Genomic DNA, 18,225 nt, shown 5'->3' on the forward strand with positions numbered 1-18,225 from the left:
TACATACAAAAACTTCAGAAACGACTTCCAAACACTTAAATCAATACTCGATGTTACGAAATTTCTCTTCTTCAGAAACGATTTCCTTCCCATTGCCAGTCTACATTTTATATCCTCTCTACTTCGACCTTCATCTGTTATTTTCCTCCCCAAATAGCAAAACTCCTTTACTACTTTGAGTGTCTCATTTCCTAATCTAATACCCTCAACATCACCCGACTTAGTTCGATTACATTCCACTATCCTCGTTTTGCTTTTGTTGATGTTCATCTTTTATCCTCCCTTCAAGACACCATCCAATCCGTTCAACTGCTCTTCCAAGTCCTATGCTGTCTCTGAAAGAATTACAATGTCGTCGGCGAACCTCAAAGTTTTTATTTCTTCTCCATGGATTTTAATACCTACTCCGAATTTTTCTTTTGTTTCCTTTACTGCTTGCTCAATATACAGATTGAATAACACCAGGGAGAGGCTACAACCCTGTCTCACTCCTTTCCCAACCACTGCTTCCCTTTCATGTCCCTCGACTCTTATAACTGCCATCTGGTTTCTGTACAAATTGTAAATAGCCTTTCGCTCCTTGTATTTTACCCCTGCCACCTTCAGAATTTGAAAGAGAGTATTCCAGTTAACTTTGTAAAAAGCTTTCTCTCAGTCTACAAATGCTAGAAACGTAGGTTTGCCTTTTCTTAATCTTTGTTCTAAGATAAGTCGTAAGGTTAGTATTGCCTCACGTGTTCCAACATTTCTGCGGTATCCAAACTGATCTTTCCCGAGGTCGGCTTCTACCAGTTTTTCCATTCGTCTGTAAAGAATTCGCGTTAGTATTTTGCAGCTGTGACATATTAAACTGATAGTTCGGTAATTTTCACATCTGTCAACACCTGCTTTCTTTGGAATTGGAATTATTATATTCTTCTTGAAGTCTGTGGGTATTTCGCCTGTCTCATACATCTTGCTCACCAGATGGTAGAGTTTTGTCATGACTGGCTCTCCCAAGGCAATCAGTAGTTCTAATGGAATGTTGTCTACTCCCGGGGCCTTGTTTCGACTCAGGTCTTTCAGTGCTCTGTCAAACTCTTCACGCAGTATCTTATCTCCCATTTCATCTTCATCTACATCCTCTTCCATTTCCATAATATTTTCCTCAAGTACATCGCCCTTGTATAGACCCTCTATATACTCCTTCCACCTTTCTGCTTTCCCTTCTTTGCTTAGAACTGGGTTTCCATCTGAGCTCTGGATATTCATACAAGTGGTTCTCTTTTCTCCATAGGTCTCCTTAATTTTCCTGTAGGCAGCATCTATCTTACCCCAAGTGAGATAAGCATGTACATCCTTACGTTTATCCTCTAGCCATCCCTGCTTAGCCATTTTGCACTTCCTGTCGATCTCATTTTTGAGGCGTTTGTATTCCTTTTTGGCTGCTTCATTTACTGCATTTTTATATTTTCTCCTTTTATCAATTAAATTCAATATTTCTTCTGTTATCCAAGGATTTCTACTAGCCCTTGTCTTTTTACCTACTTGATCCCCTGCTGCCTTCACTACTTCATCCCTCAAAGCTACCCATTCTTCTTCTACTGTATTTCTTTCCTCCATTCCTGCTATTTGTTCCCTTACGCTCTCCCTGAAACTCTGTACAACCTCTGGTTTAGTTAGTTAGTTTATCCTGGTCCCGTCTCCTCAAATTCCCACCTTTTTGCAGTTTCTTCAGTTTTAATCTATCAATAGATTGTGGTCAGAGTCCACATCTGACACTGGAAATGTCTTACAATTTAAAACCTGGTTCCTAAATCTCTGTCTTACCATTATATAATCTATCTGATTCCTTTTAGTATCTCCAGGTTTCTTCCATGTATACAGCCTTCTTTCATGATTCTGGAACCAAGTGTTAGCTATGATTAAGTTATGCTCTGCACAAAATTCTACCAGGCGGCTTCCTCTTCCATTTCTTACCCCCAGTCCATATTCACTTGGTACGTTTCCTTCTCTCCCTATTCCTGCTACCGAATTCCAGTCACCCATGACTATTAAATTTTCGTCTCCCTTCACTATCTGAATAATTTCTTTTATTTCATCATACATTTCTTCTTATAATGGTGAGACAGAGATTTAGGAACCAGGTTTTAAATTGTAAGACATTTCCAGGGGCAGATGTGGATTCTGACCACAATCTATTGGTTAAGAAATGCAGATTGAAACTGAAGAAACTGCAAAAAGGTGGGAATTTAAGGAGATGGGACCTGGATAAACTGAAAGAACCAGAGGTTGTAGAGAGTTTGAGGGAGAGCATAAGGGAACAATTGACAGGAATGGGGGAAAGAAATACAGTAGAAGAAAAATGGCTAGCTCTGACGGATGAAGTAGTGAAGGCAGCAGGGGATCAAGTAGGTAAAAAGACGAGGGCTAATAGAAATCCCTGGGTAACAGAAGAAATATTGAATTTAATTGATGAAAGGAGAAAATAGAAAAATGCAGTAAATGAAGCAGGCAAAAAGGAATACAAACGCCTCAAAAATGAGATCGACAGGAAGTGCAAAATGGCTAAGCAGGGATGGCTAGAGGACAGATGTAAGGATGTAAAGGCTTGTCTCACTAGGGGTAAGATAGATACTGCCTACAGGAAAATTAATGAGACCTTTGGAGAGAAGAGAACCACTTGTATGAATATCAAGAGCTCAGATGGAAACCCAGTTCAGAGCAAAGAAGGGAAGGCAGATAGGTGGAAGGAGTATATAGAGGGTTTATACAAGGGTGATGTACTTGAGGACAATATTATGGAAATGGAAGAGGATGTAGATGAAGATGAAATGGGAGATAAGATACTGCGTGAAGAGTTTGACAGAGCACTGAAAGACCTGAGTCGAAACAAGGCCCCGGGAGTAGACAACATTCCATTAGAACTACTGATGGCCTTGGGAGAGCCAGTCATGACAAAACTCTACCATCTGGTGAGCAAGATGTATGAGACAGGCGAAATACCCACAGACTTCAAGAAGAATATAATAATTCCAATTCCAAAGAAATCAGGTGTTGACAGATGTGAAAATTACCGAACTATCAGTTTAATAAGTCACAGCTGCAAAATACTAACGCGAATTCTTTACAGACGAATGGAAAAACTGGTAGAAGCCGACCTCGGGAAAGATCAGTTTGGATACCGCAGAAATGTTGGAACACGTGGGGCAATACTAAACTTACGACTTATCTTAGAAGAAAGATTAAGAAAAGGCAAACCTACGTTTCTAGCATTTGTAGACTTAGAGAAAGCTTTTTACAAAGTTAACTGGAATACTCTCTTTCAAATTCTGAAGGTGGCAGGGGTAAAATACAAGGAGCGAAAGGCTATTTACAATTTGTACAGAAACCAGATGGCAGTTATAAGAGTCGAGGGACATGAAAGGGAAGCAGTGGTTGGGAAAGGAGTGAGACAGGGTTGTAGCCTCTCCCTGGTGTTATTCAATCTGTATATTGAGCAAGCAGTAAAGGAAACAAAAGAAAAATTCAGAGTAGGTATTAAAATTCAGGGAGAAGAAGTAAAAACTTTGAGGTTCGCCGATGACATTGTAATCATGTCAGAGACAGCAAAGGACTTGGAAGAGTAGATGAACGTAATGGACAGTGGCTTGAAAGGAGGATATAAGATGAACATCAACAAAACAAAATGAGGATACTGGAATCTAGTCAAATTAAATCGGGTGATGCTGAGGGGATTAGATTAGGAAACGAGACACTAAAAGTGGTAAAGGAGTTTTGCTATTTAGGGAGTAAAATAACTGATGATGGTCGAAGTAGAGAGGATATAAAATGTAGACTGGCAATGGCAATGAAATCGTTTCTGAAGAAGAGAAATTTGTTAACATCGAGTATAGATTCAAGTGTTTGGAAGTCGTTTCTGAAAGTATTTCTATGTAGTGTAGATATGTGTGGAAGTGAAACATGGACGATAATCAGTTTGGACAAGAAGAGAATAGAAGTTTTCGAAATGTGGTGGTACAGAAGAATGCTGAAGATTAGATGGGTAGATCACATAACTAATGAGGAGGTACTGAATAGGATTGGGGAGAAGAGGAGTTTGTGGCACAACTTGAGTAGAAAAAGGGATCGGTTGGTAGGACATGTTTTGAGGCATCAAGGGATCACAAATTTAGCATTGGAGGGCAGCGTGGAGGGAAAAAGTCGTAGAGGGAGACCAAGAGATGAATACACTAAGCAGATTCAGAAGGATGTAGGTTGCAGTAGGTACTGGGAGATGAAGAAGCTTGCACAGGATAGACTAGCATGGAGAGCTGCATCAAACCAGTCTCAGGACTGAAGACCACAACAACACACATTTCTTCAATTTTTCGTCACCTGCAGAGCTAGTTGGCATATAAACTTGTACTACTGTAGTAGGCGTTGGCTTCATATCTATCTTGGCCACAATAATGCGTTCACTATGCTGTTTGTAGTAGCTTACCCGCATTCCTATTTTTTTATTCATTATTTAACCTACTCCTGCACTACCCCTATTTGACTTAGTATTTATAACTCTGTATTCGTCTGACCAAAAGTCTTGTTCCTCCTGCCACCGAACTTCACTAATTCCCACTATATCTAAGTTTAACCTATCCATTTCCCTTTTTAAATTTTCTAACCTAGCTGCCCGATTAAGGGACCCGACATTCCACGATCCGATCCGTAGAACGCCAGTTTTCTTTCTCCTGATCACGACGTCCTCTTAAGTGGTCCCCGCCCAGAGATCCGAATGAGGGACTATTTTACCTCCGGAATATTTTACCCAAGAGGACGCCATCATCATTAATCATACAGTAAAGCTGCATGCCCTCGGGAAAAATTACGGCTGTAGTTTCCCCTTGCTTTCAACCGTTCGCAGTACCATCACAGCAAGGTCGTTTTGGTTAGTGTTACAAGGCCAGATCAGTCAATAATCCAGACTGTTGCCCTTGCAACTACTAAAAAGGCTGCTGCCCCTCTTCAGGAACCACGCGTTTGTCTGGCCTCTCAACAGATACCCCTCCGTTGTGGTTGCACCTACGGTACGGCTATCTGTATCGCTGAGGCACGAAAGCCTCCCCACCAACGACAAGGTCCATGGTTCATGAGGGGCCTCAGAACCTATATTTATCAATTCCGAAAAGACTGGTAGCTGTTTCAGAACCTATATTTATCAATTCCGAAAAGACTGGTAGCTGTTTTGAATGCCCAAGGCTTCCCGACATCTTATCGGGCATGGTAATCTGTTGTGTTATTTATCTTCAAACGTCCCCTTAGCAAAATTTATAAATGATTGTTCTGATAAACTCCTTACGTTATTTGATTTTCAAACAGCTGAGCAAAGCTGAACGTACTCAGACATTTCGTTCTTTACCTATTCTGGTCAACACTAAACTGACACAAAATATTTTTAGCGCAACGCAATGTGACTTTCAAAAATCCCTACAAAAGAATGGCCCTGACTAACAATAACCTATACCATTCATGGAATCACTTACCTCACAAAAATCTTCGTTACTCGAACTACTGCAATACAGCGAGCGCCACTACTGCCAGCTAAATAAAAGATTCTAACTACTGAAGGCACTAACTACTGATAGGCATAGTTAGCAAATGAAAGATTTTGATAGAGAACAAACAATGTATTTACCTTAATAGTGTTCCACAGTTATCATATATATATACAGGGCTATTAAAAATGATAGAAGCGATTTCACAAATTCACTGTAGCTCCATTCATTGACATATGGTCACGACACACTGCAGATACGAAGAAAAACTCATAAAGTTTTGTTCAGCTGAAGCCACACTTCAGGTTTCTGCCGCCAGAGCGCTCGAGATCGCAGTGAGACAAAATGGCGACAGGAGCCGAGAAAGCGTATGTCGTGCTTGAAATGCACTCACATCAGTCAGTCATAACAGTGCAACGACACTTCAGGAAGAAGTTCAACAAAGATCCACCAACTGCTAACTCCATTCGGCGATGGTATGCGCAGTTTAAAGCTTCTGGATGCCTCTGTAACAGGAAATCATTGGGTCGGCCTGCAGTGAGCGAAGAAACGGTTGAACGCGTGCGGGCAAGTTTCACGCGTAGCTCGCGGAAGTCGACGAATAAATCAAGCAGGGAGCTAAACGTACCACAGCCGACGGTTTGGAAAATCTTACGGAAAAAGCTAAAGCAGAAGCCTTACCGTTTACAATTGCTACAAGCCCTGACACTCGATGACAAAGTCAAACGCTTTGAATTTTCGGCGCGGTTGCAACAACTCATGGAAGAGGATGCGTTCAGTGCGAAACTTGTTTTCAGTGATGAAGCAACATTTTTTCTTAATGGTGAAGTGAACAGACACAATGTGCGAATCTGGGCGGTAGAGAATTCTCACACATTCGTGCAGTAAATTCGCAATTCACCAAAAGTTAACGTGTTTTGTGCAATCTCACGGTTTAAAGTTTACAGGCCCTTTTTCTTCTGCGAAAAATACGTTACAGGACACGTGTATCCGGACATGCTGGAAAATTGGCTCATGCGACAACTGGAGACCGACAGCGCCGACTTCATCTTTCAACAGGATGGTGCTCCAACGCACTTCCATCATGATGTTCGGCATTTCTTAAACAGGAGATTGGAAAACCGATGGATCGGTCGTGGTGGAGATCATGATCAGCAATTCATGTCATGGCCTCCACGCTCTCCCGACTTAACCCCATGCGATTTCTTTCTGTGGGGTTATGTGAAAGATTCAGTGTTTAAACCTCCTCTACCAAGAAACGTGCCACAACTGCGAGCTCGCATCAACGATGCTTTCGAACTCATTCATGGGGACATGCTGCGCCGAGTGTGGGAGGAACTTGATTATCGGCTTGATGTCTGCCGAATCACTAAAGGGGCACATATCGAACATTTGTGAATGCCTAAAAAAACTTTTTGAGTTTTTGTATGTGTGTGCAAAGCATTGTGAAAATATCTCATATAATAAAGTTATTGTAGAGCTGTGAAATCGCTTCAATCATTTGTATATATATATCAGTTCATGACATCCAATATTACAAATTTACTCTTTCTGATGGACACACGTCCTGATCGTCCGCTCTCAAAATTCTGACATTTCTCTCTCCACATCCACCACTGCAGCGCGGCTCACCTCCAACTGCGCAACGCGCTACGCGCTGTTCACATCCAGCTGCCCAACACTACAATAGCAACCAACAATGCAAACCAGCCAAGGACTGCACACAGCAGAGCCAGTGATTTTCATACAGAGCGCTATGTGACGTTACCAATATAAAAACGTAAACAGCCTACTTACAATCTTTGCACATTTTTGTTCACCCCTTGTATATGCCGTATGTCAACAGATGAGTCCTTTCCCACTAATTCTGAAGACAATTTATACAGTTTTAGTACTAGATAAGTTATAATCAGCGTAGAAATTCAAGAGTGAAATTTTAGTTTGCAATGAAGTGTGTAATGAAATGAAACTTCAGAGCAGATTAACACTGTCTGCTGTACCAAGACTTGACCTCGGGACTTTGGCCTTTCGCACGTATGTGTTCTACCAACCGAGCTTCCTAAGCATGACTCACGACCCGTCCTGACAGCTTTACTTCCGTCAGTACCTCGTCTCCTACGTTCCAAACTTCATAGAGGCACCCCTGCTAAACTTGCAGAACTAGCACTCCTGGAAGAAAGGATACTACGGAGACGCGACTTTGTCACAAATTGGGGAATGTTTATAGAATGAAGTTTTCTCTCCAGCAGAGTGTGCCCCCCTGATATGAAACTTCCTGGTAGATTAAAACTCTGGTAGAGTACTTCCTCGTAAAAGGCAAATCCCCGAGTCTCGGTCCGAAACACAGTTTCATATCAGTGCACACTCCGCTGCGGAGTGAAAATTTCATTCTAGAGACATCCCCCAAGCTGTAGCAAAGCCATGTCTGAGCAGTATCCTTTCTTCCAGGAGTGCTAGTTCTGCAAGTTTCGCAGGAGAGCTACTGTGAAGTTGGGAAGAAAGGAGACGAGGTACTGGCGGAAGTAAGGCTGTGCGGTCGGGTCGCGAGTCGTGCTTTGATGGCTCGGTTGGTAAAGCACTTGCTCACAAAAGGCAAAGTTTCCGAGTTCGAGTATCGGTCCGGCACACACTTTTAATCGGCCTGGAAGTTTCAGTGTAGAAACTGTTTTCGTACAGAAACTGATACTAAGAACCCACGTGCGAAGTTAATGAAACGATACACTATACTAAAACAAAACAATCAGTTTATCTGTGGTGTATCGATTGAGAAAAAAAATCTAATCTTAGGTGGTATTAGGAGCGATCAAAAAGTTTACGTTCGATGACCGTACAGACCAGAATGGATATGCCACCACCACTCCGTCTACAGGCCACAAGTGGCCCATCAGGACCATCCGACCGCCGTGTCATCCTCAGAGGAGGATGCGGATAGGAGGGGCGTGTGGTCAGCACACCGCTCTCCCAGCCGTTATGATGGTATGCTTGACCGAAGCCGCTACTATTCGATCCAGTAGTTCCTCAATTGGAATCACGTGACTGAGTGCACCCCTAAAACTGGCCACAGCGCATGACAGCCAGGATGGTCACCCATCCAAGTGCCGGCCACGCCCGACAGCGTTTAACTTCGGTGATCTCACCGGAACCGGTGTAGTCACTGCGGCCAGTCAGCAAAATGGCCCTGACAACTGAGGCATTCATCACACCGATGCACCGGGTTGAATGTTCCCGTTTGGTAAAACACCGTCTCCTGCTGCGTGTGGAAGTCCGTAACCGCCTGTTGCACGTACTCGTCGGATTGGAATCGTCGACCCTTCAAGGCATGTTTTAAAGGACCGAAGGCGTGAGTTCGTATAGGAAGAGATCAGGACTACAGGGCGGCTGCTCAAGTGTCTCCCACTTGAGTGTCACGACATGGGGACGTGCGTTATCATGAAACAGCCGCAACCCTTAGCTCATTTTTACCGAATGTTCCACCTTAACTGTAGACATGCTGCCCCGTACACATTCTTCATTCTCCGATGGATGCTTACCGGTGTTCGTCTTTTGGCAGCCCGCATTTAACATACGCACTCCGGAAAGACACTAATGCCACACTAACCACTTGCTACGAGTCAGTGTTTGTATACCACCATCAGACTCGCACTATGTTGCATACGCGCTGCAGCAGCTCCCTAAAATGTAAAATTTTTGACGGCCCCTTGTATTTTTATCATTCAAATGTTATTTAAAGTGGAGGTGGGGTGTGGCTGATGTTAAGCACAACGTGTTTGACGCCAGTCTATAGTTGTTATTTATTTATTCGGAAACGTTTACACACTAATTACAGTACGAATGTATCTGTACCACATTTCGGAGCACAATAAAACAGTCAAAATTCCCGAAACACTTGAGGAAACTAAACCGTAAGAAATGTCTCTTCACAGGTCACCACGTCTGTTCTGTAAACGTAACGAAATCTGTAATTTTATAAGATTTCTCGTAATGCGCTGACGGAATGGAAAGCGTTACACCATGGATCACAAGTCCGCAACGTATCAGACTTTGTGAAGCTGTTTAGCACGTAACGGATATTACTTGATTGAACTTTCAGTCCATTTGTAACTGATGCTGAGCATCAACATCAGTACAAGGTATGATCCTAAGGGGCGTCAATAGACTCTGGGGTTCGTTGTGCCATGGAAGCAAGCATTCTGAGAAAGTACTTTTGAGGAATTTTGTTACATTCCTGTAACACATAGTGCGTCAGCTCAAGTTGACTGGTGACTGAAGTGTGGTATGAAAGTATTTCATACCGGACATGCTCTGTCGGCGATACACTAAGGATGTGGACAGCATACACATGAATCCACAGATTTCTCAAGACCTTTGTGGTGTTGATTGCAGTATGGGGTATTGCATTAGTCTGTTGGAATTTCCCACTTGAAACCATGGTCATTAAGAGGTAACACCACTCTAGATCATTATTTACGGGCTTAAAAGAGGCTTTGTACCTTCTGAAATATGAAGTAAAAAGTTCAATCCCTAGGGGGAAAAATAGTCCCATGGAATTCCGAGCTCTTCCTCTAGTGCATCTGATCACCCGAAACGGTCTACCTGCGCCAAGGCGTCCGCAGCTCGTGGTCGTGCGGTAGCGTTCTCGCTTCCCGCGCCCGGGTTCCCGGGTTCGATTACCGGCGGGGTCAGGGATTTTCTCTGCCTCGTGATGACTGGGTGTTGTGTGCTGTCCTTAGGTTAGTTAGGTTTAAGTAGTTCTAAGTTCTAGGGGACTGATGACCATAGATGTTAAGTCTCATAGTGCTCAGAGCCATTTGACCCATTTTTTTTTGCGCCAAGGCGATACCACTGTAGTGTAGGTTTTGGTAGATGCATTTTAAAACAATAATATGCTATCTTCGCGTCATCAAGCGTGTGAAAAAGACGGTTCTTTTACTTCGAATCTTGTGTCTTGTGTGCGGTATTGGCTTGTGTTGGTTTATTTGTGGTGTAACAGTATACAGTTTCGACTTATACCTAAGAATGAGTGGTAAGAAAGTGTACTCGGAAAAAAAGGTATGAAAACACCGTATCCAACACGGTGTCAAGGAATATATCATCAAAGCGTTCAAAGTATAGATATGAGGCTGAGAGCCTTTCGGAGGGAGTCAATGCTCTTTTAAGAAACTGAGGACAGTGACCAAGATTTTGACGTGAATTACGGATTGAGGTAACTGATTATGAATCTTACCGCCGTTTTCTCTTTTATTTCCCAAAACGTGAAATGTAAAATGTGCAGTGCAGACATATCCTTACAAAAGAGAACTCCTCGTAGCTTGGGCTTCACAGTAACTTTCACTTCTCCAAACTGCCCAGAAGTTGTTTTACCAAGTAGTAGCCCTCGAATCGTCGTAGGGTTGCACCTACTTGAAGTGTATATGTACGTAAATATTAAACGGGGGACCTACAAACGACGGAAAGGCACCGTTCCGCCGTAGCCCTCAGTGGTTTACAGCCCCAAAGCCGGCCACACCAGTCCACCCACCCCGCCTCCCCACCACACCGAACCAAGGGTTATTTTGCGCAGCAATCACCGACACAGTGTAGCTGAGGCGGAATAAGGGGAACCAGCCCTCTTTCGCCAAGGCAGGTGGAAAACCGCCTTAAAGACCATCCGCAGGCTGACCGGCACGCGTTAATGAAACTGCCACGACCGATATTTCAATCGTTCTGTGATAAACTAATTGATATGATTTCTATCGTAAAGGCAGCACTACGACAATCCACTCCTCGGATATCATATTAATGGCATGGGTTTTCTAAAAGCAGAGTTTTTCATTCATGTCGATAAAACATTTCAAACGTATTTCTCTCGGAACACGATTTCTCAAAACGGCACGTAGTGCGACTCCAACAATTATCAGTCTTCATATTTTGAAAATATAATCAGGACTTTGAAACAACATTTCAAAGTTAAGCACATAGGGGTTTGTGTTTAGTTAATTTAAACAATATTTATTAACAAATGACTATCCTTCTTTTGGCGAAAAATGGACGACTTTATTCAAACACTCGCCAGTTGCACAAAAATCAGTATTTCTAAAATTTCCTGTGTGGATCACTAGCTGCTGTCATGTAGTTTACATAGATTTTTTTCCATTTTCGAATGGGCACCAGTTATGTTGTGTACCACAGATCGCCTCGGGAGGATTTCTACAGTATCGCCATTTTGTAGCATTTCCCGAAAACATTTTTTTGTAATATACTTAAATATAAGCCCAATAATTATCCTAATTATTATATCTTTAATGCCTGTCCTTCCATCCAAAAATCTTGTTAGGGGAACACTTTTTTAGGCCGCTACAGTGCTGTTAACCCTTAGCGCTGAGACTACAGAGTTTACTACTCTCGCTACATACTGATGAGCATTCAGCCTGTTATCAACCTTAACATACCACAGCATGATGACACAAGGTGTTGGAGTGGTACGAGCTGCTGCTTCGTATGAACTTCCACAGGTCATCTATACACACGCCCATCTAACCACCATAAACAGGAGTGAGACTCATCACTGAACACAGCAGAGTACCAAACAGCATCCCATTTGAATCTTGCTGTTTCACCATGCAGATCTTTATAGTCTGTACACGGTGTCAACGGTAAATGACGTATGGTAAGTCGTAATACTAATCCAGCATCGACTACCCTATTGGCGACGGTTCATGGTGACAACATGCCAATAAAGTGTGTCAGATCTGATCTGCTGGAATCCATATATTCGTCAGAGCGATTCTAACAATCATAGAGCTTTCTCGTGGTCTAGTCCTTCTGAAATCACCCTTACCTACTATACTTGCTGAACTATTGTCTAACGTTCATCTCATCACCACGCTTTCTGCAGTGATTGCACCACAGCCAAGCTGTCAGTGCCATCCCTCGGTATGGCATTGCTCTGTATCTCACGGCAATGATTGAGCTTATTGCAGAGCTTGGGAACGGCGGTTAGCTAGGCGTGTATGTCCTACGGGTGTGCTGCATCGCGAGTTCGAGTGGAAAGTTTCACTAACGATAGAGAGACACAATGGCCATCTTGTACTCATATCAATTTTTTATCTGTAGGAAGTGCTTTTTTTCTGTACTGAAAGTACCAAAATAAGCTCGCATAAGAACAAAATTTTAATCAGCATATCCCAGATGCATAGAAATACAGGAATATCAGTTTTGTAGCACTTGCTCTAGGTGTTCAATGTGTAACACTTTCCATTCCCGTCAGTGTAAAACATTTTAATCTCAGTTCGACAATTTAGTTCTTCATTTGCATCTTCTTCAGATGATATTCCTACGACATATTTATTGATAATATTACATCAAATCTTTCGATTTCAAGATGGAGTCAGTCGTTATATTTTTTGTACGCAGTTGACTTAAATCGTCCCTCTTCACGTCGTGATTGGTTTCAACTGATCGAAAACTCACAAGCACCCTGTAGCTGCTCTGCACCTCCTGAAACTCTACTCGAAAATAAACGTCTCACAGGACAAGATCTCTGACTGTTGTTGTTGTGGTCTTCAGTCCTGAGACTGATGCAGTTCTCCACGCTACCCTACCCTGTGCAAGTTCTTCATCTCCCAGTACTTACTGCAACCTACATCCTTCTGAATCTGCTTAGTGTATTCATCTCTTGGTCTCCCTCTACGATTTTTGCCCTCCACGCTGCCCTCCAATGCTAAATTTGTGATCCCTTGTTGTCTCACAACATGTCCTACTAACCGGTCCCTTCTTTTTGCCAAGTTGTGCCACATACTCCGCTTCTCCCCAATTCTATTCAATACTTCATCATTATAATGTTACTTTAAATCCGTCTTGATTGCAAATTTATTTTATTATTCATATGACCGGTTTCGGTTCATTCATATGAATAATAAAATAAATTTGCAATCAAGACGGATTTAAAGTAACATTATAAAATCACTGATTGCTGTTATCCCATAAGACATTATGTCTGTTTTTGCAAACTTCATCATTAGTTATGTGATCTACCCATCCAATCTTCAGCATTCTTCTGTAGCACCACTTTTCGAAAGCTTCTATTCTCTTCTTGTCCAAACTATTTATCGTCCATGTTTCACTTCCATACATGGCTACACTCCATACAAATACTTTCAGAAATGACTTCCTGACACTTAAATCTATACTCGATGTTAACAAATTTCTCTTCTTCAGAAACGATTTCCTTGCCATTGCCACTCTACATTTTATATCTTCTCTACTTTGACCATCATCAGTTATTTCGCTCCCCAAACAGCAAAATTCCTTTACCACTTTAAGTGTCTCATTTCCTAATCTAATACCCACAGCATCACCTGACTTAATTCGACTACATTCCATTATCTTCGTTTTGCTTTTGTTGATGTTCATCTTATATCCTCTTTTCAAGACACTGTCCATTCCGTTCAACTGCTCTTCCAAGTCCTTTGCTGTCTCTAACAGAATTACAATATCATCGGCGAACCTCAAAGTTTTTATTTCTTCTCCATGGATTTTAATACCTACTCCGAATTTTTCTTTTGTTTCCTTTACTGCTTGCTCAATATACAGATTGAATAACGTCGGGGATAGGCTACAACCCTGTCTCACTCCCTTCCCAACCACTGCTTCCCTTTCATGTCCCTCGACTCTTATAACTGCCATCTGGTTTCTGTACAAATTGTAAATATCCTTTCGCTCCCTGTATTTTACCTCTGCCACCTTTAGAATTTGAAAGAGAGTATTCCATTCAAGATTGTCAAAAGCTTTCTCTAAGTCTACAAATGCTAGAAACGTAGGTTTGCCTTTTCTTAATCTTTCTTCTAAGATAAGTCGTGAGGTCAGTATTGCCTCACGTGTTCCAATATTTCTACGGAATCTCTGACTAGTCTAATCTAATCCTACAATTCTCAGCCTATCTCTTAAAATCTTACATCCTGATTTGTTGTCTGCTGCAGGCGGAGGCTCTTTGGGGGGTTTGTGTAATGAATGCTTGCTGCCCTGATATGAGATAATGCAACCGCTTTTGAGGTGTGCAGCTGGTCGGCGAAGCCGGCTCCTGTGTTCGCAGTAAATATAGTATATAATCTGTCACGTAAGTTATTCCTAACATACGTAAGACAACCACTTAAAAAGATAAGTAAATTACGAGATGTCTAACTGATTGCCTAGGAGATCTTTCCAGAGCATGCCCAATGTTTACCACAGCTTTATCTGTGAGTAATGTACGTGCTTGTCTACGTCTCCTGTCAAGAGTATTTCCCATTCAACATTATTTGTGTATCAATCGATGAATCGTAGCCCGATTAGGAACTTAAATATCAGGATATTCTTCTTGAAATAATCTCCTTACTGCACATTTCGATTCTGTACACATGTGTCAACTATCTCCTCCGCGAATTGAATACTTATATTTCTCCCTTTCCCTTGAAAGATTTTTACTCAGTACACTGTATTACGCCACCTAACACGTGTTACCAGCACAAGATTTCTACACGACCAAAGTCGTCGCAACATAGGGGAACTAAGGTGGTGGATATCTGTATAAAGCAAGGTTCCTACGAAAGTTACAATACAGTATTTGGATCTACATATATGGAATTTATTATGAAAGTAGTATATACATACAAGGCTTGCAAAACACTTCCCTTCGAAAACGCTGCAGAAGCAATTTCATTGCCCCTGCAGATTGCGACCGAGCATTATCACGAATTAGGAACCGTATGACACTTCTGTAATGTGTGCTGCATAGGCGAAATCTCTCACCAAGACCTCATACGTGGCGCGAGACGCTATTTCTACGCATCTATGCGCTCAGAACTGAAGAGAGTGAAGTGATACAACCGACAGGGATACTACCGACACTGTCGAACACATGTGAAAAGCTTTATTAGATCTTCACAGTGGTTTCCATTTCTTGACTGATAGGAACTTACTTTCCGAATATCCCTCGTGTAAGACACAACAGCCATGACGGTGTTACATACTATCTTTCGTAACAGTAGTAACTAAATGAGGTTGTTGCATTTCCTAGAGGGGAACTGGTATAAAGACAGTCACTGTCCTGTTGTGTTATTGCATAGTTAACACTTTCTCCTATTTAAAAACTTTCTTTGGCTTCGATTTTGTTAGGGTTTGCTGTTCATGCACTGAAACTGTTACCCACTATTCCATTATCGCCCCTTTCAGCTCATATACAGTCTCATATTGCCTTCCATTGAGATAAAGACGTGTTGCAAGTATTCATCAAAGGGTTTTCGCGGGGTTCAAGTCCAGGCTACATGAAGTTCAGGACAACACGTCCTTGTCTTTATGTTCAAACTGCTTTCTGGTTACAGAAACATGCACAGTTTGATTACCTCGTTGAAATATTAGGTATTCGTCCTCTTCCCCCACTCTAATCAGTGCATCTCAGTGTAGATGTTGGAATTCACTGTAGTGTTCAGCCAAGCAATGTGTGGCTCACCTTCAGCGCAGAAGGCTGCCCAAATAATACTTCCACCATGAAAAAGGTTTCTCTTTCTTACCTGGTTCTCTATTCTCAGATAATGCCAATAATACTGAAATCCATCTGGACCATCTGAATTAAACTTCTTCTCATCACTAAACAGTACTTTATCCCATTGTGAAGTCCATAACATATTTATTTCCACAAACTCCATTTTAGCCTGTTTGTTTCTGGGTGTTAGAGCAGGTTTCTGGAGACGTTTCTTGAATGCAAGAGGTTTTTCATTTGATAAAATTTCTCTTACACGTCTGGCAGCAACAGGCATCTATAAACCAACAACAAGTTGAGAAGAGTAACGGTTTGTCGTCTTTGCTTTGCACTAATGGAACTTTTTCAATACCTCGCATAATTTTCTACATTGTCAATATTTTCCGTTCTACTGGTATCGTTAACTCAGTGTAACGAAATTATTTGTCTGTTACATGGTTTAATTTGTGGCTATTATACGATTAGGGAATCCCATTTCCTTGTTGCACCGAATTTTACTCTTTCATCACATGGTAGCTTTCTTCCGCGTGATATTGTCACGTTGTAGTTTATGAACACAATAAGCACCATCACTAATGATATCCGTATCCTACCCACACTAAATGCACGTACGTACTCACCAACACGGAACGGAACGACTACCATCGTACTGAGTTCCACTACCTTCACCTTCTTGTTATATACTGTACTATTGACATGAAATGCGATACAATTTGATTCCATTTGTCTGTATGCTGGATCTCATACAATAGTATATGCACTTGGCACAGCTGCTTCAACCGAGAATGTTAATTTTCTTACAAATAACCATGCTTCTTTGCTGATTTCCATTACTGTACATTCCCGCCAACGCCGGACAAACCATTATGTTGCACCATGAATACCAAATGAAAAACGGTGCGCCACAGCGATCACAAAGGGGCGGGGGTGATGGCAGAGGGGGGAGGCGGGAGTATGATTCCCCGTCAGGTGGCTGAATTACCGATTGATCAAACTTTGCTATACAAAACGTTGACTGATGAACAATGAGTCAGCGGGCACTGCTTATTGTAAAATAATATTTCTTCACAATATTAAATTACTCTCAAATTATATTTCGGTTTTTTACTGTTATTGTTTGGTTTGTCTCTGTTTACTTTTGTATTTTCTTAATCAACTGGCAATGCGTGATGTGTGTTGTTTTACGCCGTGATATATTAAAAGTCTCAACTGTGTTTTCTTCTTCTGATATTCTTGGCGACATGAATACAGGAAATATGTCTAGTGAGAACAAAGTGAAAACCGCAGTGTTGAGATGTAGCCAGTCTACCGTGTTTGGCTTTGATGAATTCTGTCGCCAGGGAGCCGCCTCGGCTGACGCCAGATACCGGGAAGCAACGCGCGCCGCCGCGCCGCTATGTTTCTACAGAGCGACAGATAAGCCGCTGCCCAAACAGGCCTCCAGCAACGCAAACAGCACGTCACGGCGCGGCGTTCAGAATTCCATCTCCTCACAGCGTGAAAGCCGGAATGGCAAGCCGATGCAGCGTGCACAGCCGGATGCTAAGGGTGCGGGCCGGGGAATCATGAATTTCATCCAGTGGCGTGCCTCGCTGGTTAATGAAGCTTTCTAGATTAAGGATCATCTTGTACCGTGCTACAGCGTTCTGCTTCTCGAATACCTAACAAGGAATAGCCTGAGTACGCGGTCGCAAGTTCGATCCTTAGTAAGGCCGATTTGAAAGTGTTGCGTTTGGAATTTTGACAGGAAAAATGTTGACAGCCAAAGACTCGCCATGAGCATCAGGAGAGAGGCAGAAAATGAGCGTCCGGAAGGCTCAGAGATCAACCTTCTATGGGACATACGTACAACACTTCTTAAAATGGACATCGTCAACATTCAAGAAATGTCGAAAACAAAGCATTAACTTGCACCATGAATACCAAATGAAAAACGGTGTGCCACAGTGATCACAAAGGCTCGTACCTTCAAGATGGAAGACGAAGTACTTGGAAGCTACAAATTGTGCAGGAAGTTCAGCTAGGTATCCACGCTTAAAGTATGCATGTACACTGTAGCACCAAAGAAACTGGCATAGGAATGCGTATTCAAATACAGAGATATATAAACAGGCAGAATATGGCGCTGCAGTCGGCAACGCCTATATAAGACAACAAGTGTCTGGCGACGTAGCAATGCAGTGGGGATTTTCCCGTATGCCCATTTTACGAGTGTACCGT

This window comes from Schistocerca piceifrons, chromosome 1, assembly GCF_021461385.2.
Source record: "Schistocerca piceifrons isolate TAMUIC-IGC-003096 chromosome 1, iqSchPice1.1, whole genome shotgun sequence".
Lineage (NCBI taxonomy): Eukaryota > Metazoa > Arthropoda > Insecta > Orthoptera > Acrididae > Schistocerca > Schistocerca piceifrons.